Genomic DNA, 26,245 nt, shown 5'->3' with positions numbered 1-26,245 from the left:
GAAAGTATTTTAAATATATACATATTCACAAAAATATAAAAGCCAACCACGGCAACAGGTAACAAAAGCCCTCCCTCCCTGCATCCCTCCCATCACAGCCCCCACTCACGCCACTGCCTCATCAGTACCTGTCTCCCTTTTCCAACCTATCTCCTCTCCCCAAACAAAACGTAAACTCCCACTGCGCCCGCTGCTGATGACTCAATGCTCTTAAAGAAGTTGATAAGCATCTTACACCTCAAGGTGAACCCCTCCTCCACCCCTCAAATGGTGAACTTATTTATTTCCAAATACAGAAACTCTGCCAAATCACTCACCCATACCCTCACCTTTGGCGGCTCCGAGTCCTGCCAATCCAGCTAAATCCATCTCCGGGCTAACAGATAGGCAAAGGCCAACACGTCGGCCTCTCTCCCCACCTGAAATCCCAGATCTTCCGACACTCCAAATATCGCCACCTCTGGACTCGGAGCTACCTCCACCCCCAAAATCGTTGCCATTACGTCCGAAATTCCCTTCCAAAACTCTCTCCATCTCAGACATGCCCAAAATATATTCACTTTGTCTGCCGACCCCCGCCTCCCCTGCACACTGCCCACACTGATCCTCCCCACCCACACCTATCCTCCACACCAAAATGAAAAAACTCATCCTGGGCACCATCATGTGAGCTCTATGCGCCACCTTAAATTGGATAAGATTTAACCTAACACACAATGACAATGCATTCACCCTCTGCAGAGCCTCCCTCCACACTTCAGCCCCCAAAGCCCCTCCCCCCAACTCCTCCTCCCACTTGCGCCTGACTTCCTCCATGGGAGCACACTCTTCATCAGCTGCCCATATATGTCTGCCATCCTGCCCACCCCAATGTCATCTTTGGATAAAAGTGGCAGCACGGTGGTGCAGTGGTTAGCCTTGCTGCCTGATGGCACCGAGGTCCCAGGTTCGATCCCGGCTTTGGGTCATAGTCCGTGTGGAGTTTGCACATTCTTCCCATGTTTGCGTGGGTTTCGCCCCCTACAACTCAAAGATGTGCAGGCTAGGTGGATTGGCCACACTAAATTGCCCTTAAATTGGTCAAAATGAATTAGGTATGCTAAATTTAAAGAAACAAATGTTTGGACAAAAGCTTCTCCTGCATCATCAGGGTAGGCAGTGCTGGAAAGGACGGCACATTCTTCCTAACATATATGAACCTATTCCCCTTTGGTAACTGGTGCGCCCCCTCGAGCTCTTCGAGATTGCAAACTTTTCACCCACAAACAGATCCCGGAAGTACGCTATCCCCATCTGCCGCCATCTCTGGAATCTCACATCCATCCCAGTTGGCGCAAACCCAGAATTATCACAAATTGGCACCCACAGCGACATGCATTCCAATCCAAAGTGCTGTTGACACTGGTTCCAAACCGTCAGTGCTGATACCACCACTGGACTCGTGGAGTACCGAACCGGCGAGAACAGAAGGGCTACCAACAACAGTCCCCTCAAGCTGGTCCCCAACACGAGGCCACCTCCATCTGCATCCAAAACAATGACTCCTTCACTGCCCATTTCATAGCCATTGCAAAGTTTGCTGCCCAATAGTAATTCAACGAGCTCAGCAATGCCAACGCCCCCAGGTCGATCCCTCTCCAAGAACACCCACCTCAACCACGGAGTCTTCCCAGCCCACACAAAGCTCAAAATCAACCCTTTCGCCTTCTTTGGACCTAGGAACAAAAGTCGGGAGGGTCTGAAATACAAACAAAACCTTTGGCAGCGCAGTCATCTTCACCGTCTGCACCCGCCCCACCAAAAACAATGGCAGCACATCCTACCTGTTGTTGTTCACCTTCATCCCTCCACGAGCCGTGCAGCTGAGCCCAACTCCGCGCCACATGCATCCCAAGATAGCGAAAGCTCACCCCCCAGACCCAAAATGGCAATTCCCCCAGCTACCTCTCCTGTCTCCATGCATTAATTGGGAACATCCCGTATTCAGCTTGGACCCCGAAAAGCGGCCAAACCCACAAAGACTCCCCATGATCCAATCAAAGCTCCCAACCGGGTCCGAAATATACAACAGGTCATCTGTGTACAAAGAATCTCGGTGCTCAACACCCCCACTCAAACCCCCTCCACCCAATAAGCGCCACAGCCAATGCCTTTATCGCTAGGTCAAACAGCAGCGGGGAGAGCGGGCATCCCTTCCTCATCCCGCGGAGCAACACAAAGTAATCCAAACCAACCTTGTTTGGTCAAACACTCACCTTAGATGCCTTTTACATCAGCTAAACCAAATCCACAAACCCTTGCCCAAACCCGAACCGACCAAAGACCTCAAACAGATACGCCCATTCAACACGATTGAACGCCTCCTCTGCGTCCATTGCAACGACCACGTCTCGGCCCTCGAAGGGTGTCTTAATAACATTAAGCAGCCTCCGTACATTTGCCAACAGCTGCCGCCCCTTCATGAATCCCGTCTGGTTCTCTCCTATCACCCCCGGCATGCAATCCTCTAATGCCAGATCCTTCGCCAACAACATTGCGTCCACATTTAACAGCAAGATCTGGCGGTACAATCCATACTGCTCTGGGTCTTTGTCCTTCTTTAAATTGAGCAATATAGTCTGTGACAGCATTGGGGGGGGGGGGGGTTTAGCTCCCTCCTCACCATCGCCTCATACACCCCAACGAGCAGGAACCCTAGTTCCAAGCTGACAGAAATTGGCTTTTCTAGTCAGCTATAACCATGGGAGTAAGGGAAGATGATAGCGGTAAAAGGATTAAATGAGAACTCATTAATAATAATTAACTATAATCATATTAAGCATTACTTAAGTGCAAAAATAGCTGGGAATCCACTAAGGGTTAATCCTGATCATACACTTTAATTTCCTTTTTTCTGCAAGTTGCTTGAGGCTGCAAAGTCAGTGATGTCAACTAGCTAAAAGGCCCCATTGTATGGTAAGAACTGGTGCTGCTGTCCAAGAACAAGTCGTCCCATTTCTATGGTGGCAGCTAGTCTAGGGTGATAATGTCGTAACAAAAACTGTGTTTTCTAATTAATGTTAGATGCAGGTGTGGATAATTTGGAAAATTGGCAAGCCTTGGAATGGGAAATTTGCACCAATACATTTAAAAATATATATCTCTTAATTTGATGGACAGACATTTTGGCCAAATTGAGTAAATTATAAATTAGTTAAAGCCAATCAGAAGTAAAAAGAAGGCTAGACTTTAAGATAATTATCTCCTTAAGAATCACTTACCAGAATGGAAAAACTCATCCCGAGATCACCCCATCTATATTTCTGAAACCCATTTCCTTTGCTGCTTGCTTTTGCTAATCACCATCTTTCATTTGTTTAAATTATTTAGTTGTTTTATCCTGTGTATTATGATTTGAAGAATTACTACGATCTGTAATTGAATGGAAACTTAACTACTATATTCGCTAAAGACAATTAACCTGACTAGTTGCTGCAAGGCTAGTTGGAAACTTTCTAAATTTTGTACTAAAAATAAGTTTACCAGTGGCACAGCTGACAAATAAATTACAAGTGGACTTTGCCAAAATGCACACACTTGACCTCTGTTATTTGGGAACTGAGAAGGGATAACGGATATCCAGGGTTCCAAATAGACACTGAGATCCATCACAAGCCAAACTTCTTATAAAATGGCTGGGAACCCATCCAGCTTTAGCTCCATTGACCCATGGAATCCATCCCATCCCTGAGCTCAATCAGGACCCCCAATCCCTGCACCTTCATCTCCTCAACTCTCAGGAATTCCACCCCAACATGCTCTATAAACCCCAATAACTCCCTCGTCATAGACAAAACCTTCAGGGACCTAGGGTACGACTGGCCCAACCTAAGATGCAGGACTATATTGAAATCTGCCCCCATAATCAGCCGATGCGGTACAGGTCCGGAATCTTCACCAGAACCCACCTCAAGAAATCCACATCATCCATCAAGCCCGCCACTTGGCCAACTCCGCACCCAGGTCGATCGATCCTCAGCAGGTTTCCTTCCCAGGTGCACTTTTTTATTTGCTTCGGCCACGTCAGTACCTTCTGTGTATCGTGAAAACGATGCAGCCGCACCACCATTGCCCTTGGAGCCCCCCGCCTTCGGCCTCCTCCTCAGCGCACTGAGCGCTCGATCCATCTCGGGTTGCTGCAATTGGGTGATTAGCATATTTTAATAGATGACCTACCTCCCCCGTGGGGCTGTATGCATTCAAGTTAAATACATAAGTCAGCCAATTGGAAACAAAGTCCTGGCGACCTCACATTTTTTTCCCCAGATTGGTGCCCCCTCTTGCATCTGTCATGTTGTTGGTCGTTCTGGGTGAGTGTGCTTAACACTCAATTTGGCTCTGTTTCTTTACTTAGCTCTGGAGTCGCCAGGTATCATTAAGATACCGCCACAAGTTCAAGGTGAAGTTCAAAGCAATAAAACCATACACCAATTAGTAAGTTCAAACAACTGAGTTTATTATAATACAATTATAATAACTACCCATGCACACGCTAAAAGGATTAAGCTATTCGACCGCTAAATAAACTAATACTTATCTCGAAGGAACTGCCGGGTCAGGGGACAAGGCCTCTTGCTCTGCTCTGGTCTGCAGACTTCAGGTTGGTATAGGTTAAAAGGGGTCAGGAGTGTCTATCTCTGGTAGCGATCGTTGTGAGACACTTACTTGCTGGTGGCTGCTGTCCGAGCCCCTCTCTCTCTCCTTCAGGGTCTTCTTGGCAAAGCTGGTCGAGGTGCTCGTCCACGGAGGAGTGCTGGTCAAAGAGAGAGGAGGGCTGGACGAGAAGACTGAACCATGTGTGGGACCTGTCTTTTATAGGTCCCAGGGATCCGCGCCCCTTTGGGCGGACTCCCTTACCTGCTTGGAATCAATTGGGTCTCTTCCCAATCGATATGTTTGAATCCCCCCAATACTGAGGCTGTTCCTTAGCTTCTGGGCGGGCTCTCAGGCTCTTTGTTTTCGAACCCTGTTGGTGCCTGAGTGTCTGGTATCCTTTACAATGTTGCAGTTGCTTCCCCATTTGTGTCCATTGTATCTGGAATCGTTCCATTAACATGCTAATTATCCCGGTGATTGCCTCATTAGTATGCAGACATTTGTCCATTTTATCCTATATGCTTTGTGTTCCTCCATTTTGTATTCAGGGAAATGGCCAACTTCGGTGGCTACAATGTGAGAGTCCCTTTAAGAAAAGTGTGTTTCATCAAATGGCTGCAGTGATGTCATTGTGTGCGTGGAGCTGGGATCTGCTGTGCTTTTTACTTTCACTTTGAGCTGGGAACTGTTTTTGGCTGTGTTTAGTTTCGCTTTCAGTTGGAGAGCTGCATTCAAACCAAGCAAATATGTATTGATCTCTCGCTGCAATCTAAAGAATGTCTCCAGATCACTTGATGGTTTCAAAGTAATACCTGTTTCTGTAAGGAATGCAAACCTACTGTTTGTTAAAAAGGGTTTTTTGACTTATGGATGTTGTTTGGAAAGTTATTAAGGGTTATCTGTAGACTACTTTTGGGGGATTATTTGTGTGTTGGTAGTTGATAAACTGCTTAATGTGTGTTTATAAAATGTTAAACTTTATTGAATAAACATTGTTTTTGTTTGAAAATACTTTTAGTTCTCTAATGCATCACACCTGTTAATTGGGCTCTTGTGCTCCCCATAACCAAAATCTATTAAAAGTTGTGGGTCAGGTGAACACCATAATATACTTTGGTGTACTCTAACCCTGGCCCATAATACACCTGAAACCATATATTCCTCCAGGTTAAACGTCTTCCTTTTGCATCTGTTCATCATGTTCTCTTTTATTCATTTACTCCCTCTTTAACATTAAACTTGGGAGGCATGGTGACACAGTGGTTAGCACAGCTGCCTCACAACGCCAAGGATCTGGGTTCAATCCTGGCCCAGGTCACTGTCCATGTGGAATTTGTACATTCTTCACATGACTTTGTGGGTCTCCCCACACATCCCAAAGATGTGGAGAGTAGGTGGATTGGCCAAACTATATTGCCCCTTAATTGGAATTTTCTTTTTTTAAACTTACTCATTTCAAATAATTCCAAGCTTATACTTTCAAATTAAATTCTTTTATTTGTCTTCTTCTGCCTTCATTCTTTCACTATCTAGTTTCGAAAAGAGTTTTGATATCCTGAAACACGTTTTTGGGTGAGTTCTTCACCTAGTGAGAAAAGTAATTTGAAGCCCATAACCTGGTATGAATGTATTTTCCCGCAGTGCTTTAAGAGTTAAGAGTCCAATTTATCTGGGATTTGACCTATAGTTGGTTATGAAAAATCTGTTGACGACTAATGCCCGACTCGCAGTTTCATGAAGCATGTCCTTGACACAATGATTTCTAATGTCAGCAAGTTGGCGTTTGGCCATCTAACATACAGATAAAAGGTATTCAGCGTTTCTGTTATGAATCAATATTGTGATGCAGAACAATGCCAGCAGCACAGGTTCAATTCCCATACTGGCCTCCCCGAACAGGCGTCGGAATGTGGCGACTAGGAGCTTTTCACAGTAACTTCATTGAAGCCTACTTGTGACAATAAGCGATTATTTTTCTTTTTTTTCTTATTTGACAAGTTCAACTAGATTTGAGGCTACTATAAGATTCAGGGTGGGAGATATAGGAGGGATGTCCGAGGTAGGTTCTTTACTCAGAGTGGTTCGGGTGTGGAATGGACTGCCTGCTGTGATAGTGGAGTCGGACACTTTAGGAACTTTCAAGCGGTTATTGGATAGGCACATGGAGCAGACCAGAATGACAGGGAGTGGGATAGCTTGATCTTGGTTTCGGACAATGCTCGGCACAATATCGAGGGCCGAAGGGCCTGTTCTGTGCTATACTATTCTATGTTCTATATAAGGTGGATTGGTGAAGTGTATGTACAAGCCATTGATGTGCACCACAAAATGGAGACCTGGACAAACAACTGATTCCACTAACAATTGGCAATGCTTTGTGTCTGGGGAAAGGAAGCAAAACCACCTCATGACATCATGACATAAAGTGCTGTTTTATAAGAGCAGTCATGCCTCTGGAAGAGAGCAGCAATATACGAAGATTGCTTCAGGTCCAACGCTTACTCTCATATTTATGACAATTAGTCATAATTTATCTTTTTAATTTATCATTTATCTTTCTTAACTTTATGTAATTACTCTTTCCTCCCTTCCATTACTCGCATCAATTATTCCACTGCTTTGCATAAAGAACCGGTGGATTCTGTGTTAGTTGAATGTTACCTTCTCATGAACCTCTTTGAAATGGGTTAATGTAATTTGCATTGGAACACTTTGCTCTTGTGTATTGCATTTCTATTCCAGATATAAAAGAATAGCAATTTGCATTGAAATTGTTTATAGTTCAAAGCTTTGCAATCAATATTTTTAAATATTCATTAAACAAACCCACCTTCCTTTTTAGATTATTGCTAAAATGCTTGCTCGACTCTCAAAAGCATTCCATATTGTCAGTACAATCATTGAAACAACCTTAATGGTAGCGATTTTAAAATGGGTAAGCAAGCTGCAGGTTTAGTTATACCAAATTCAATACCAAAATCTGAAATCTAGTTTTGAAAGTGATTGAGATGGGGGTTGGGGTGAAAAAGCCAAATTGCAAGGAATTTCCCGGGCTCAGCTCTATTCATCTATTTTCCGTAAGCTCCCACTTGTATTCCCCTCTGTATTTGGGATCTCTATACTGGGAGCAAGCGTAGAAACTAGTTGCCACTAAATCTGACAACTGCAACATTTTAAATGCACAGTAAGCTTAGAGAAGTGAAAAATTCAGTTATCTGAAAACAGAGAAAATGTGCCATTGGATCTGTTTGTTGATTGCACTGTATTGATTGCTTTTAAATGTTTAAGAATGTAGGATGTTATTTTGGAGAAATGGGAAAACAGACACAAGATGCTAATATATTACATCCCTGTTTCAAAGTATAATTTTGACCCACAATTTTAGGGCTAATGGTCGATTATGATTCAAGGCACCTGGAGGCGCTAAAATGCAGACCTACATGTTTAGCACTCAAGCCTTGCCCTGTGCTGTAACCAGCCTATGATTCCATGGACTGATTGGAAGCAATTTTCATTGAGCACTATATGTAGCCTTTTATGTACAAATTTTGCATGAAAGTGGGGTGTATGCTAGCTGACAGACAATGGGTCATTTCAGAACAAATGAAGGACAGGGTGCCTGGGTTCTTGGATGTGACATTGGCGGTCCTGGTGAAGAAGGTACTGAGGGCTGTCCTGTACCTGCAGGGAGAAATAAGTCACAGAGGTTACTAATGCAGGTGGAGATTACGAATGAGGTCACAGGCCTTGCCCCTAAATCATGTACTTTTATTTAATAAATACCAAGTTTTCAAATATTTAATATTTTCAATGGAATTTATGATGGCCTTCAAACATGTTAGCACCAAAAAGATTCTCGTATTATTCTCTCATGTCGATAACAATGACAAATAAATCATTCAATCTCCATCATCAAAACTAGACCTTCCTATTTACCTTCCTATTTCCATTCATTTTCCTTCTCACTCTCATTGTTATGTCTTTTTCAGGGCCCACCAGAGCCTCCCTCTCCACAGTCTGATGACATGGAGCATTCTAATTGGCAAGCTTACTTAGCAAGAGTGTAGAAGAATTGTACTCTTGACTCACTTTAAAATCAAGAATCAAAATCAGAAGCAACAATGCCAATAAATGCCTTTGGTTACCGTTTGACTGTTGGGCATGATCGTGTGCCACTTCCACTTTGTTGTGGCTACAGGCAGTCTGGAATCTGACTATTTAACCAGTTTCTGGAAGACAAAATGCGCAAGCATTTTGATCATGATACCTCTTTCCTCTCCGACACTTCTTCATGATGGTGGCACTCATGTTGGTTTCATCCTTTGGTTGTCTGAGGGACTGAGAAATGGGAATCGTGGTCTTGGTGCACCTGAAGAACAGGTGCTGCACTGATGAGACCAAACTTTGTCTTGGCATGTTGTGCAGGCTGAGGAGAGCAGCATTAAATTCTGTGTGATCTCAGGAATATTTTGCGAGTAGGTGCTTGGCTACCAAGTAGGTGGATGGCATATTGGTTAGCACTACTGCCTCATAGTGCCATGGCCGCGGGTTCGATTCTGGCCTTGGGTGACTGTCAGTGTGGTGTTTAAACATTCTTCCTGTGTCTTTGTGGGTTTCATCTGGGTGTTCTGGTTTCCTCCCACAATCCAAAGCTGTGCAGGATAGGTGGGTTGGTCATGCAAAATTGCCTAATAGTGTCCAAAGATGTGCAGGTTAAGTGGAATCACGCGGATACTGTGGGGAAGTGGGCCTCAGTAAGGTGCTCTTTCATAGGATCGGGGCAGACTCGAACGGACAAATGGCTTCCTTCTGCACTGTAGGGATTGTATGAATACACTGCCCTTTCTGAAAAACCAATGGATTGTGTCTACAGGGAGCTAACCATATGCTCAAAGTCCCATGCGTGCGCAAAATCCCTGAACTCTCTGGAATTAAATTGATGAGTTTGTCTGTCATTATCTGTTGTGGGATGCCACACGTGACAAAGTGTCTCTTGACCGTGCTTATAACCGTGTTGCTCTTCACATCTGCAAGGTAGTCAATTTCAAACCGACCAGACTACAAGTCGACTAGGACCAAATGCTGTTTACTGCTCCATTTGAAGCTATCAGCCACTGTGAATGACCATGGGATAGCCAGAACCTCATGCAGATTCCTTGGTTTAATACAGCTTGAGTGGTTTGCACGGTGCACACCTGGATACTTCTCTCCTCATGTCTGCATACATCAATGGCCAGTATAGGGATTCCTTTGCCCTGTGTAATGACATGCATAACGTCAGGTTAGTGAAGGGTTAATTATTACATCTCTGTGTAAATCAAACACTACAGGGCGTTGCTGCTTCTCTGTATTTAAGTCAGACTCTGAGGGAATTCTGGGAGTAGCATAAGGAGAAAGCATGGTGAAAGCATAAGAAGATTAGAGTAGATAGAGTTAACACAAGGTTAGAAAATTGTGTAGTTAGTGACTAATTTAGATTATTAAGTGCTGTGAGACAGATTCAATATCATTTAATTATCATCTGTATCTCAGTAGAGTGTGAAAACTTCATTATATTAGCAGCGTAATAATAAATTAGTTTTGTTTCAATCTTTTGATTCGTATATTCTTTGTCAACACTGCATTGGGTCGTTCTGGAATAAAGGACAAAGAATACATCATATTAGCAATCATGGTAATATAACGTGGTACCAGGTGACTGCTGAAGCTATATAAATAGTTTAGTAAGAAACTAGTCAACAAAAAACCAACACGCAACTCGAATTTTTAAGAACAGACCTGTTACTGCGAGACATCGAAGAATCCAGGACTCAGGAGAAAGCTCACGCTTCACGACAACTCCAGATCACCGGTAAACTAGATGTTAACTGGCAAGTGTTCAAGCAACAGTTTCAGTTATATCTGTTGGCTTCTGATTTAAATGATGCGAGTGATCTAATGATTGGGAATTAGCTTTATTTCTAACGATGGCTGGTCCACAAGCCATAGAATTGTATAACTGGAATAATCGATGATAAGCTCAGGGAACGTTTGCTGAGACAGAAAGATCTCCAGCTTGAAAACGCTATTGAAATGTGTTGTATGCATCAATTATCCAAAAGTCAATATATTGAGATTCTGCTGGGGGAAAAGGGCGCGAAAACAAGCCTCAAGGTAGAATGCATCGGAGCTATGGCGCAGCTCAGAAAGATGCATGTTTCAGATGGCAGCCATCTTGCGCATGCGCATTCTAGGCCTACACATGTGCCCTTCACAAAAAGATGCAAGACGGAAGAAGACCCATCTGCGCATGCGCGAAAAAGCTGTACCCATGACGACGTGAATGTCATGACGTGTGGACGCTGTGGACATGCCCACCCACACAAAAAATATCCAGCAAAAGGAAAAATTGCTCACAAAGTGGCAAACACAACCACTTTGCTGTAGAGTGCAAATCCATTCTTAAATTGAAATCTGTGAATTTAATTAAACAGCAAATTAATGCAAGTTTTTCAAATGATCTTGATGTTTATTCGTCCTTCGTGGGCATTATTGAAAAATGTGATGCTACCACAGATGTTCAATTTTCTCTTAAATGTTGTTCATTCTATTAACACGGAATCGGAATGGAACACAGTACTTCAAGTTAATGGTTCAGAAATCAATTTTAAACGTGACACAGGGGTTTCTGCAAACTTTCTCAACAGGCGTGACCTTTCGCAACGGAGGCAAACTCCTAAAATCAAGAAATCAAATTGTCAATTGATGACTATAATGGCAATGCCAACACCTCATTGGGATCTTGCTATTTATTGGTTACCAATCACAACACTGCCATATCTCTAAGATTTGAGATTGTTGACCCGAACATATCTTCACTCTCAGGTGCGCAAGCCTGTAAGGATCTTCACCTAATTCAGAGAATTTATAATGTGAGTTCATCTCATCCACCTATTCAAGATGACATACAAGGAATTCTTGATCGCTTTCCGCACGTCTTTGAAGGCATCGGTACAAACTTACAAGATAATACATGGCTTAGAAAGGATGGACGCAAAGAAACTGTTTCCGTTAGGCGAGGAGTCGAGGACCCGTGGGCACAGCCTTAGAATTAGAGGGGGTAAATTCAAAACAGAAATGCGGAGACATTTCTTCAGCCAGAGAGTGGTGGGCCTGTGGAATTCATTGCCGCAGAGTGCAGTGGAGGCCGGGACGCTAAATGGCTTCAAGGCAGAGATAGATAAATTCTTGATGTCGCGAGGAATTAAGGGCTATGGGGAGAATGCTGGGAGGTGGAGTTGAAATGCCCATCAGCCATGATTGAATGGCGGAGTGGACTCGATGGGCCGAATGGCCTTACTTCCACTCCTATGTCTTATGGTCTTATGGTCTTATGGTACTCTTCCCTATCACATAAAATTCAGTTACAGCCAGATGCCAAATCAATGGTACACCCGCCGAGAAGAGTTCCTGCACCGCTTCGGGAGAGATTGAAGCAAGAGCTTGCACGTATGCTAAATCTTGGCATAATATCCAAAATAGCAGCACCGACTGACTGAATGGTGTGTGTAAAGGAGCCTTCTGGGGGATTAAGGATATGCATCGATCCTAAAGATCTTCATAAAAATATTAAGAGAGAGCACTATCCTATACCCAAGCGAGAAGAAATCACTAGCAAAATTTATTTTTAAAAAAATAGAATTTACAGTGCAGAAGGAGGCCATTTGGCCCATCGAGTCTGCACCGGCTCCTGGAAAGAGCACCCTACCCAAGGTTAACACCTCCACCCTATCCCCATAACCCAGTAACCCCACCCAACACTAAGGGCAATTTTGGACACTAAGGGCAATTTATCATGGCCAATCCACCTGACCTGCACACCTTTGGACTGTGGGAGGAAACCGGAGCACCCGGAGGAAACCCACGCACACACAGGGAGGATGTGCAGACTCCACACAGGCAGTGGCCCAAGCCGGAATCGAACCTGGGACCCTGGAGCTGTGAAGTGATTGTGCTATCCACAATGCTACCGTGCTGCCCCGTGCTGGAAATGCTAAAATTTCCAGCATTACCGTGCTGGAAATGCTAAAATTGTTTCCAACTCGATGCCTCCAGAGGATTTTGGCAAATGCAGTTAGATGATACAAGCAAGACGTTGTGTACATTTAACACACCATTTGGTAGATACTGTCTCAACAGAATGCCGTTTGGAATTATCTCAGCATCAGAGATTTTCCATCAAGTGATGGAACATATGACGGAAGGTATTGAAAGTGTACGAGTGTATATGGATGATATAATTGTCTGGTCATCTATAAGAGAAGAACACAATGCAAGATTGTTACAAGTATTTTAATGAGTACATGCATTTGGTTTGAAACTGAATAGAGCCAAATGTAGTTTTGGTATCTAAACTCTGAAGTTCCTTGTAGATCAAATTTCGGTGTGCGACCTGACATCAACAAAATTTCTGCCATACAGAAAATTAAAGTCCCAGAGGACAAGAAAGCTGGATTGAGATTCTTAGGTGTTGTGAATTTTTTGGGAAATATAATTCCCATCCTCATGTCCAGATGTTGCAAGGACTAACACTCATCAAAAAGAATGGATTGACTTGAAGTCAAAACTGAGTCCTGCATCTCTTCTTTCTTTCTTTGACCCCAACAGGGAAACAAAAATCTCAACAGATTCAAGTCAAAGTGGAATTGGAGCAGTTCTTCTACAGAGAGCTGACAATTGTTTATGGTTACCAGTTGCTTATGCTTCAAGAGCAATGACGCCTACTGAACAACGGTATGCCCAAATAGAAAAGCAATGCTTAGGTTTACTGATGGGAATTCACAAGTTTCACAATTATGTATATGGCTTCCTACATTCACAGTCGAGACTGATTACAGACCACTTGTTCACATCATTCACAAGGATTCGAATGATATGACACCAAGGTTACAGCGTATCCCGATGAAGCTACGTAGATATGACTTTTGACTTGTATAAAGTCCAGGCAAGGAATTGATCATTGCTGACGCGTTATCATGTTCTGTGAATTCATAAGAGCAACCACCTGAATTTGTTCAGCACATAGAAGTTCAAGTGCAGCTTCGAGCTGAAACCTTACCTGCATCAGACGACAAACGGAAACTCATCCATGATGAAACCAAGAAAGATTCAATGTTACTTCGAATCAAAGACCATTTAAACAATGGTTGGCCAAAAGGACATTGTTCCAAGTATAGGAACATACAAGCTGAATTAACAGCTGTGGATGGATTGTTACTTCGACTTGATCGAATAGTAATTCCTATGTACATAGACCCATGATACTGAAACAGATACAAGAAGATCACCTCGGCATTGAAAAATGCAAGAAAAGAGCATGACAAGCTGTTTATTGGCCAGGTATCAACCAAGACATCACAAATCTTGGGTGTGATTCTCCAACAATGGGGCTATGTCCCCACTCCAGCGGCACAACGCGGGTGTTTCACTTTGGACTTTCTTCAAGAAAGTCCAGAGTGATTCTTCGACCTGAAGGGGCCCAGTAGGGCCCCGGAGTACTCATCGTACCTCTGCCTGCAGATATGGGTCCCTGTACTTCCGGTCGGGGGTCCACGCATGCGCAAGGCGTTAGCCATTGGCTGCCACCCCGCGTGACATGGCAGATTCAAAATGCAGAGGGGCCCCAAAAATATAGGCCCCCCGAGATTGCGCGCACCCGCAGATCGGTGGCCCCCAGTCGCTAACCTGGACGACCCCCCGCCCCCCCAAGGTACCCCGGTGAAGGATCCCCCCACCCCCCACCAGTCCGCAGCCGCCGGCGACCGTTCCTGACAAGCAAGACGTGGTTAGAACCATGCTGTCGGGAACTTGGCCAGTTGTCGTCGGTGAATCACGGAGGGGCAGAGAAAAAGAGGAAGTGAGAGCACTTAACTGTGTTTGAAATGGTCCAGGAGCTGTCAATCATAGCTATATGTATCTAAACATTGTAGTTAGTTTCACAGCTGAAAGCCACTCAAGTGTGAAGAGAGATTACTAAAGAATTCTTCTGGTTGAGTGTGGAAGCTGTCAATCACAGCCTAGTTATAGCAATTTCACAGGCTTGCAGATCAACAAATAAGGGGGTTTAAACCCAGCTGACTGTTTTTCTATTTCCAGGAATTTACAGGTGCTGCTTCCTCTACCCGAGCCAGCAGGTGTATTGCAAGGCAAGTTTTAAAGCAGTGGGTTTTTTTTGTCTGGGCTATTCTCTAGCTTCAAGAAAGAGGGTTTCTAATGAGGGTAACAAGCAAGGGTCTCTCTTTTGGCAATGGTCTCTCTTATTGGGGGCTTCCAGGCAGGGGCCACTTTTATGGGGGGGGGGGGTCTCTGGTAGGGGTCTCTGTAATGGAGAGGTCTCTAGTGGGGATCTCTGAAAATTGGGGGTCTCTCTTTTGTGGAGGTCTCTGGTGGGGATTCGGTGGGATGAGGTCAGTCACCCTCATACTGTTGCATTGTGGGGGTCCCAGCTGCTGGGCCTCACTATTGGGCAATCTGCTCAAACCAGCGGCCTGATAACCGGATTCGCTAGATAATCCCTTGCATACCCCACCATGCATAACTTTGCCTGGAAGTGAGTCGTGAATCGTTTCTGGATTTGCACTCCCAGCGCGAGCACCAATCAGTGGTAATTGATCTCCAGCAAGAGAACATAGTCTCCCAAATGGAGAATCCTGCCCCATATTTAACCAACTTATTAGAGTTATGGAGTTTTCTGTAGATAAAGGGGAGTCTGTAGATGTATTGAATTTGGATTTCCAGAATGCATTTGATAAGTTGCCACATCAAAGGTCATTGTGGAAAATGAAAGCTCATGGTGTAGAAGTAACATATTAGCATGGAGAGAAGATTGGCTGGCTGGTAGAAAGAAGAGATTATTCCTAAATGGGTCTTTACCTGATTGAAAGAATGTGACAAGCAGAACCTAACAGAGGTCTGTGCTGGGGCCTCAACCTTTTACAATTTACATCCATGACTTAGCAGAGGGGACGGATGGAATGGTTGTGAAACTTGCAGACAACACAAAGAAAGGTTGGAAAGTATGTTGTGAAGATGACAAGGTATTTGCAGATGAATATAGATAAGTCGAGTGAGCAGGAAAATATCTGACAGTGTGAGTACAATGTGAGAAATATGAGAAAATGTGAGGTTGTTGACTTTGGCATGAAGAATAAAAAACATCAGAGTGTTATTTAAACAGAGAACGACTACAGAAGCCTGAGGTGCAGAGAGATGTACGTGTTCCAATTCATGAATCACAAAAAGCTAGTATGCAGGTACAGCACACAATCTGAAGGCTAATAGAATGTTATTTTTTATTAAGAGATGAATTTAACATAAAAGTTAGGATGCGATGCTTCATTTATGTAGGGCATTGGTGAGACTATATCTTGAATACTGTGTGCAGTTTTGGTCTTTAAGGTATGATGTAAATGCATTGGAGGTGGTTCATAGGAGGTTTACTGAATACCTATAATGAGCAGGTCATTTTATGAGGTTGGACAGACAGGGCTTTGTTTCACTTAAGTTTAGAAGAGTGAGGAGTGATTTAATTGCATATTGCGAGAGTCCTTCCATTTGCTTTCCCTTTGCTGCCATTTTAAGAGCCAGCTTTGGAGGAAGTCAGTTCGATTAGCTAGCTGCCAACCTATTGGTTGGCCAGGGACAGTATTCTGCCTGACAACAGTCAGTGATTGGTTCCTGCATAAAGCTTCTCAGATGGCTGAGCAGAAGTGATTCGACCTTGAAATGAGAAGGAACTGTCTCTCGCTGCTGAAGTAAAGATCTGGGGGGTTCTCCAAAATCCCGGACAAGTGTTGATGCCGCGTAAACATCAGAGTGTTTCACGCCGGCGCCAACGGGCCTCTTGGCCCTGCGATTCATTGGACCATAGAGGGCCAGCACGGCGCCGGAGTGCTGCGCGCTGCTCCGGCGCCGATACGCGGCCCTGCACTGCCGGCGCGGGTCTGCCCATGCGCGTGGTGATTGTTTCCATGCCGGCGCATGCGCATGGTGGTCATTTCCGCGCTGGTGCCACACAACATGGTGTAGTGACACAGCAGGCCCTCACGGAAGGAGGTAGGTGCCCTCCAGATCACACACGCCCACCAATCGGTAGCTCCCGATCGCGGGCCTGGCCGTCGTGCAGGCCCCCCGGAGTCTGATCCCCCGCCCCCCACCAGGAAGGCCACCGCGGCCGAGGGTCCGAGCTTCCGCCGGGTGTACCAGGTTGGAACCACGCTGGCGGAACTCGGCAGGAACTCAGCCGGTCGACCGCGTAGAGTCGCCGCGGGGGCCATTTTCAACGGCGGGAATTTCCGGCGTTACCGCCGATTCTCCGACCCGGCGCGGACTCGGAGAATCCCGGCCCAGCTTTATCGTTCTAAAACCAATGGCACATCTTTACTATGAATTTGAAATGATCTTGAATTAACGGAAAAAGTAGGCAACCTTGCCAGAGAAAACCATCTCAAGGCTGGGAGGAAGAAATATCAAAACAAGAGCTTGAACTCCAGAAAGGCATTAAATGAAAGCCATCCCAGTGCATCAGAGATCCTTTATCCTTTTATGTTGTCATTATTTTCTTCCGGCTTCACCACCCTTTGCCTTTATTTTGTCTGTGTGTGTGTGTGTGTGTATAGAAAGTGGAGCTAGTTACAATCATGGTTAAATCAGCCCTTCACACAACCCAAGTTGATTCCCGTGGGCGGGTGGGCCATGTAGCATGTGGAAGTCATTGCCTAACATCCCAATCACACCTTGATGCCTGGACACAGTGCTTCAACATTGCGGGAGGCAACACCACACATGCAGCAGCCAACATCCAAACACCCAAGGGATGGGACACAGCCCTGGGGACATGCCCACAGCCTGATTGGGGGTAAGTGCCACAGGGAGGGGGACCAACGCCAGGTCCAGGTGACATTATGAGTGAGTGTCTGGGGTCTGGTGAGGGGGGGGCCGCTGCGCCCGGGTTTTATGGGCAAGGCGTTCTTGGTGGGGGGCGGAGAGGATCAGTGGGGTTTGGATGGTCCATGGGTGGGAGCCACCGCTTTTTGTCGTCTAACACCCTCTCCCAATTATTTGCAGATATTGAACAGTATGAAAGGGATATTGGGCCCAGAACCTGCCCTTGTGATGCTGCTGCTAAGCCGGGTGGCCAGGCGCAGGACACAGCGGCGGACCAAGTGCCGGACCCTGCCCCTCACCCTCAGGACCTAGCCGCCCATCAGACCAGGGAGGGACCCAGAGGGGGAGTCCTGCGACTACCCAGAGTGTACAGGCGTCGCTGGTCATTTGACCAAATGATGGACACTGTGTGCTGCAGGAGGCTCTGCCTCAACAAGGAGATGGTGCGGCATCTGTGCCATATCCTCGCAGACTTGGCACCACATGGAAGAGGAGGACACATGCTCCTGGTGGCTGTCCAGGTCACCGCAACCCTGAACTTTTACACTTCGGGATCATTCCAGGGCTTGAGCGGGGACCTGTGTGGTATCTCAAGGCCACAGCCCACAGGTGCCCCAGATGACATGGGAGACTGGAGAGGGAGGGTGCCCGCCCACCCCCTTCATCGCCCCCCCTTCATCCCTCCAAGTGGTCAGTGGGAAGAATGGGTCAGTCAGTAAAGCAATAACAACTCACGTTTGACAGGACCTCCTGATGGAGCCAGCGGTTCCTCACCTCTGCAGCTTTCTCCAGCCTCCGCTTTGGTGACCGCCCTGTCCTCGGCTACACCATTCATCTCCAGGCCCCGTTTCTCGAAGGTGGTGAGGGCACTGATGTCCGGCAGCCCAACGCCAGTCTGGCCCCTCTCCCGGTGATTGTGGGGGAGCTTTTCCTGAGCTGACACAGAGAGGGCATCGTTAGTCACATGTGTGGTTCACAATAGCGAGAGGGTGTGTGTGAAGGAAGGGTTGGGTGGGTTGAAGGTGGAGGAGGGTGGAGGGAGGGTTGGGGGGTGCAAGTGAAGTTGGGGGGTGGATGCTCCCGTCGGGGCGGAGGGGTCTCATGGGTGGGGGGACGGGGTGTTTGTTGATGTCTACTCACTCGTGCTGCCTGGCATAGGTCGTTCACCTTTTTCCTGCACTGGAGACCAATCCTCCTGGACTCACTCCCAGCAGCCGTCACCTCATCCCAGGCAGCACTGGCTACCCTATGGCTGACCCTCCTGGACACGCGGGGAGAAGGACATCCCTCCTGGTCTCCACATCATGTAGCAGCCTCTCCAAGTCTGTGTCTCTGAACATTGGGTCGGTCTCCTCGCCGCCATTGTTGGGAGGTGGCTGGGGTTGGCTGGGCAAGTGCTGCTCGACCTTGTTAGCGGGGGGCTGGTGAGCACAGTGCCAGTGAATCAGCTGGCAAGCCTTCATTGGCACCGAGAAGCCCGTGAGGCCTCGTTAAGTGGACCAATTAACGTTCAATAGCATTGCCAGACTCCCTGGGCCGAGCTGGGAAATTCACGGCAGTTCCCGCTCGCTACAACACTTAGAAATCTTTCTGGAGATTCATGCCCTATATAACCAATCTGAAAGTCTTGACTAGGGGATGTGAGAATGATGTTTCCTCTTGTGGGTGAGTCAGAACTGGGGGATACTATTTTCAAATTAGGGAGTCATCTTTCCCGGACAGAGATGAGAATGTTTTTAGTCTGAGGGTTGTGTAACTTTGGTACTCTCTGCCTCAGAATGGGGTGGAGGTGGGGTCACTGAATATTTTTAAGGCAGGGATAGATAGATACTTGTTAGGCATGGGATTTAAAGGTTATTAGGAGAGATGGGAATGTGGAACTCAAAACAAAAAAACAATCAGCCCTGATCCTATTGAATAGTGGAATAGGCGCAATGGGCCGAATGGCCTACTTCTGCTCTGTTTGTCTGTTCGTAGTGGCTGTCTTCTGTATTCTCCGAAAGAAAATACCATTCCATTGTAATATGATGAAACTTGTGCAAAATAATTGAAGTGACCCAAATCAGTAAAGCAAAATACTGTGAACGCTGGAAATCTAAAATAAAAACAAGAAGTGCTGGAAATGTGGTGACATCTGTGGGGGAAAAAATTTCTAGTTGAATATAGAACATATAGTGCAGAAGGAGGCCATTCGGCCCATCGAGTCTGCACCAACCCACTTAAACCCTCACTTCCACCCTATCTCCATAACCCAATAATGCCTCCTAGCCTTTTTGGTCACTAACGGCAATTTACCATGGTCAATCCACCTAACCTGCATGTCTTTGGACTGTGAGAGAAAACCGGAGCACCCGGAGTAAACCCACGCAGACACGCGGAGAACGTTCAAACTTCACACAGACAGTGACCCAGTGGGGAATCGAACCTGGGACCCTAGCGCTGTGAAGCCACAGTGCTAGCCACTTGTGCTACCGTGCTGCCCTGTTCTGAAGAAGAGTCTTATAACTCTACTTCTCTCCCCACAGATACTGGCAGCTGCCAGAGACTGTACTGGCTTAAATGATTCCATTTGCTCCCTTTCTTTGGCACATCCTGTTTGCTTTTAGTGTTACAGATCGAGTATCCTTCATCCATAAACTCAGGGCATTACATTTTTGATTTCAGATCATTTCAGTTTCCAGATACGGAATATAACCTTTAATTACAATAGCCTAATCCTAGGCTAGCTATAGTCAAAAGCAAATAAAATGGCTCGAAAAGTAAGATGTGTGACTGAATAATAAATGCAGAGTACCTGTAAGAAGTTATGACATGTTCACCACAGAACTCGCAAGGGTAACAGTATAGACAAACAACTAGATTTCCCCACCACAGGGCAGCATTGCTGCCTCACGGCACCGAGGTCCCAGGTTCGATCCTGGCTCTGGGTCACTGTCCGTGTGGAGTTTGCACATTCTCGCTGCGTTTGTGTGGGTTTCACCCCCACAACCCAAAGCTGTGCAGGGTTGGTGGATTGGCCACACTAAATTGCCCCTTATTTGGAAGAAAATGAATTGGGTACTCTAAATTTATATTTAAAAAAAAGATTTCCTCACCAAAGTTAAAGAGGTTCAAAAAAGTGTGCTTTTTGGATATTTTCAGATTTATGGATAAAGGATACTCAACCTGTCCTGTATAGCACATTGCTTGAGGTCTTGGAATAGTGTTCAGACCTCTGGGCCACAAGCTGCAGGTTCAACTCCCAATTTGGGGGCTGATGGTCAGGGGAAGTGGTCAAAAAGGTGGATTGGATTATCAGACTGTAAATCCTTTCTAATTGTCTGATGGCAGGTGGTAAGAGTGGGAGAGTTTTCTGGTCAGCCAGGCCATTGCAATACATTACCGAGTATAATCATGGACCTATCAAATGGAAGTTGTCAATGTCCTCTTAGGGTATGGCACCTGAAGGACCTAGGTGAGATTTTAACTCACTCAAAAGACAATCACTTACACTAAGTTAAAAGGCCACAATTTCAACAAGATGAATAAGTGCCTGCTCTTCTGTATAATCTATCACTATTATATACATATTCTATATATTCCAACAGAATTTCCCCTTTTTCCTTCCCCAGTCCTACATCTTTGTCCACACAGAATATTTATCGCTTATGAGCCCAAATTACATAATTCTGTAATTGGTTTGCTTTGTTCCAGTAATTGCAGCCCCACCCTTAACTCCAGTATTGTATCATCAACAAACCAAGGCTGTGTTGTTTCTATCCTCATTCCAAATCGCTTAATGTAAACAAACCTGCTGATTTTTGAGATACGTCTCTTATTCCCTCACCATGCAAATGTTCCCTGTGTTATTATTTTGAATAGGTTAATGTTCCTGTTTTTATTATAGGGAGAAACACTTGATGCCTGATACAAAAATAAGAATATAAAAAGAAGTGTTCATAAAATATTATTATCGATATTGAGATTTAATCTACGCGATTGTCAAATGTAGAATGGTCATAGACATTCTGAATTTTTACACTTGTTGCATACTCAAACATCCTGCCTTTCTTATCAATTAATCGGGGAGAAAACTCTCCACTGGTTGGAGTCATACCTAACTCAAAGGAAGATTACTGTGATTTCAGAGACAATCATCTCAGTCCCAGGAGATGGCTACAAGAGTTCAAGGTAGTGTCCCAGGCCCAACCATCTTCAGTTGACTCATCAGTGACCTTCCTTCCATCATATGGTCAGAAGTGAGGATGGTCACAGAAGAGTGCACAATGTTCATCACCATTCATGACTCCTCAGACAATGAAGCAGACTGTGTCCATGTACAGCAACACGCAGACAATATTCAGGTTTGGACTGATAGGTGGCAAGTAACGTTTGCACCACACAAGTGCCAGACAATAAGCATCTCCAACTAGAGATGATCTAACCATCCCCTCTTGGCATTCAATGGCATTACCATCACTAAATCCCACTATCATCATTCTGGGAGTTACTATTAACCATGAACTGGACCAGCCATATAAATACTGTGGGTACAAGAGCAGGTCAGAAGTTTAGAATTCAGCAGCAGGTAACTCACCTTGTGACTCGCAAAGTCTGTCCACAATCTCCAAGGCACAATTCAGGAATATGATGGAACCCTCTCCAAATGCCTGGAAAGTGCAGCTCCAACAACACTCAAGAAGGTCAACACCATCCAGTTCAAAACAGTTCAATTGATTGCTACCCTGTCTTCAATATTCACTCCCTCCGCTGCACAGTGACAGCCATGTGTACCACCTACAAGATGCACTGAGGCTCACCGAGGCTCCTTGGACAACACCTTCCAAACCCACAGCCTCTAACCACCCAGATGGACAAGGGCAACAGATGCATGTGGACACCATTACCATCAGGTTCCTCTCGGTGTCACACACTAACCTGACTTGGAACCATTCCTCCACTGTCGCTCTGTCAAAATCCTGGAACTCTCTTCCAAGCATCACTGTGGGTGTTCCTATATGTACTCCAGAAAGCAACACACCACCACCTTCTCAAGGGAAATTAGGGATGGGCAATAAATGCTGGCCTAACCAGAAATGTGCACATTCCATAACATATTTTTGAAAAAGTACATGATTGTGCATCGAAAATATTAGAACTAAAAGGACTGCATCATGTATAAAATATAAAATAAAGTGATTGTTGATAGTGAAATTGTTGGTATTCAGATTGCAGTGTTTCAGGAAAAACACAGTTCACACTTGGTTTCCACACGGTGAGATTCTACTTGCAGCCATACTGTATAAAAGGGAGACTGAAGAATTGAAGGCTGGTCAATCCAGTCTCCAATTATTTGCTACCAGCATAAAAACAAATGAAATTTAACGTCACTAGAAGAAAAAGAGTGAAATCCTGATGGGGTAGTGTAATGATAAGGCTTTAACAATTGGCTGAACATAATTTCTAACAAAAAAACTGTTTGATAGAGAATGATCTCTAATCACTTTCTCGGAGCTGTCTCCTGCCTGCATGGTGGAGAGAACGCAATGACAGCCCTGCTGTGACATTCAAAGGGCATCTACTCACTCATCCCTGCTGAACAGGTTGTGCTTGTTTTCTGCTGAGTGACACTGGGCTGTGTTGACAGGATGTTTTAAATATGGTTCTGGTTTTGTTTTAAGACTGAAGTATTTTGAGTCATGTCACATTACAGTTGTGTTATTTATTGGTGCATTACGGAGAAATCTAAAAAATGTAGTGCCATTTCGATTAACTACATCGGGTGTTTAATTGGTTTTATTAACTGGCAAAATACCTGCACCCAAAGGTATTTAGTAAACCATTTTTATTTGTTTGGAAAATGCTAAGGGGATGTTGATATTAAAACTCATCACTGATTCTGAATGTTTCTGAATGAAATCTTGTATTGTTTGTGGTTTATGTAACAAAATAATTTTATATTGTTCTATAAGCGAAACACCTGAAAATGTAAGTCGGTTAGAATTTCTAACAAGTATGCTCTGTCTATTAATATTTCATCTTTAATGTTTAATTTGATATTATTACACAGTATTAGCAGTGCTTTCCAAATTCACACATTATGCTGCCAGGTGTCTGACATTTAATATAACCAGCTTGGCTTTATCCTCAAGGTCAAGTGCTAAGAATATTAACTCCTTCAACTCTGACTGTAATTGTTAAATCAATGGCCCATATATATTCGATACTGCTGCAACAATCATGCTGGCTGGCCCCTAGCCAGGGCAGTGACTGCAGTAGGAATCACGCCAAGATGTTTCACTGCTGCCGTTCTGTGTAAAGAAAGGGGTGTAAACAACAGAAAGTTAGAACTAATTATAAAATATAAGAACATTGCATAACCAAAAAGTGTTTGACTAAATTCAAATATAAAGAATTATTTTCCAAGTGAAAGCTATCAGCAAGAATTAATAAGCCATGCAACAGAGACAGAAATGCTCTATTAGAGGCACACTAGATCGATTGTATTGTCAGATACATGTTCTGAACCACCTTCAATCTTAGCTGTCAGACAGTAGTGGTATACACTGGTAATCAACTTTGCATCTGCAAAGTGATAACAATGAGAACTTTCATTCATGTAGCATCTTTAACATAGTAAAATGTCCCAAGGCATATCACAGGAAAATTATCAAACAAGATTTGACACCGAATCACATAAAGAGATATTAGTGTCGGTGAAAGTGGTAGGCTTTTAAGGGCATGTGAAAGAAGGAAAAGTACGAAGGGAAGCAGATAAGATTAGAAGGGAATTCAAGAACTGAAGGACTTGTCAGCTGAAGGCATGGTCACCAATGGTGGGGTGATTAAAATCAGGATGCTTCAGAGACCAAATCCCAGTGGAATGTGGGTATGGAGGAGATTACAGAGATAGCGAGGAGCAAGGCTACAAAGGGATTTGCAAACCAGGATGAAAAAATTAAAATTGTGTTGGTTAACCAGGAGGCAAGGTAGGTAAAGAAAACACAGGGATGGTGTGTGAATGGGATTTAATGCAAGTTAGGACATGGGCAACAACATTTTGGAGGATTTATGGAGTATATGGGAGCTATCCAGGATTGCTTTGGAAAAATCAAGTCAAGTGGTGATATAGTCATGGATGACGGTTTCAATGGCAGATGAGCTGTGACAGTAGTGGAGTCTGGCGAGGTGGGAATAGGTGGTCTTAGTAACGACACAGATCTGTGGGTTGGAAGCATACCTCAACCTCAGTTATGACACCAAAATGGTCTGATACAGCCTCAGACTGTTTCCAGGGGGAGGAGGAGGAACATACAAACAAAAAATAGGAGAAGAGTGAATCATACAGCCCTTCAAGCTCGCTCTACCATTCAATAGGATTGTGAATGAGATTCAGCCTTCATTCTACTTTCCTACCCAATCCCCTTTTATCCCTTGATGCCCTGAGAGACCAAAAATCTGACGATCTCAGTCTTAAATATATTCAATGATGAAATTTCCACAACCCTCTGGGGAGAATTCCAATGATTCAAACCCCCACAAGTGATAACATTTCTCCTCAGCATATTCTAAATGTTCAATCTCTTATCCCAAGAGTGTTCCCTCATGTTTGAGATTCCTCAACTGGGGAAACAACCTCTCAGTGTCTCCAATGGCAAGCCGCTTCAGAAACTGAGACATAAATAAATAGATGCTGCATAATAGCTGGGTTGACAAGTGTTGTCATAGATCTGGCCATCATCTCCACTCCACAAAGGATGGGCGTCAAACTCTATGCAAAGTCATGTATCAATTTCGAGCCCTCCATAAGATCATAAGACAGGAGCATAATTAGACCATTCGGCCCATCAAGTCTGCTACACCATTCAATCATGGCTGATCTGTTTCTCATCCCCATTCTGAATGATTTTGAAGTCCTGAGCTGGAAATTGACAGCACTTAACTCTCTTTGATGTGGTTGATGTTGATAAAAATTATGATTTCAGCACTTAGACTTTCCCACCCATGAAGAAGATGAATTAAGCAAGGCTCACAGCTGGTTTGTGGAAGCTGTCAACCACAGCCCACTGCAGACATTATTGAACGACTTGCAGCTAATGGATCTGATGTGTTTAAACATAGGTCACAGCGGTTCTCTTTACAGAAATGGAAACATGCTACTTCCAGGTGAGTGTTGCACTGTAATTTTTTTCACTGCCACTGTCTGTTCTGCTTTCTAGATTTCAGACAGGAGTCTCTTTTCTGATATGCCCCTGTGGGGAGGTGGGTTCCCTCTTGTTAAGGGGTCCCTGTAGAGGGGGTCTCCCTATTTAGGCGGAATCTGTGAAGGATCCCTTTAGTTAGGGGGTCCCTGTGGGTGTCCCTCTAGTTAGGGGGTGCCTGTGGGGAGGTCCCTCTAGTTAATGGGTCTCAAGCAGGGTCCCTCTAGTTGGGGGGTCTCTGGGGGTGTCCCTCTAGGTAGAGAATCCCTGGGGGTCCCTTTAGTTAAGGGATCCCTGGGGGGTCCCTTTAGTTAAGGGGTCCCTGGGGGGTCCCTTTAGTGTTTCCCTGGAAGGGGGGTCTCCTATTTAAGTGGGTCTCTGAGGGAGGGTGGGGGCGTTCTGGTAGGGGTGGTCAGGTAGCACATTGTGGTGGGGGAAGGTGGCCGTTGGATGGACTTTGCGGGAAACTCCCTTCAGGAGTTACCCCTTGGCCCAACAGGAGGTCC

The sequence above is a fragment of the Scyliorhinus canicula genome, chromosome 2, assembly GCF_902713615.1.
Source record: "Scyliorhinus canicula chromosome 2, sScyCan1.1, whole genome shotgun sequence".
NCBI lineage: Eukaryota > Metazoa > Chordata > Chondrichthyes > Carcharhiniformes > Scyliorhinidae > Scyliorhinus > Scyliorhinus canicula.
Note: the sequence above shows the minus strand (reverse complement) of the source record.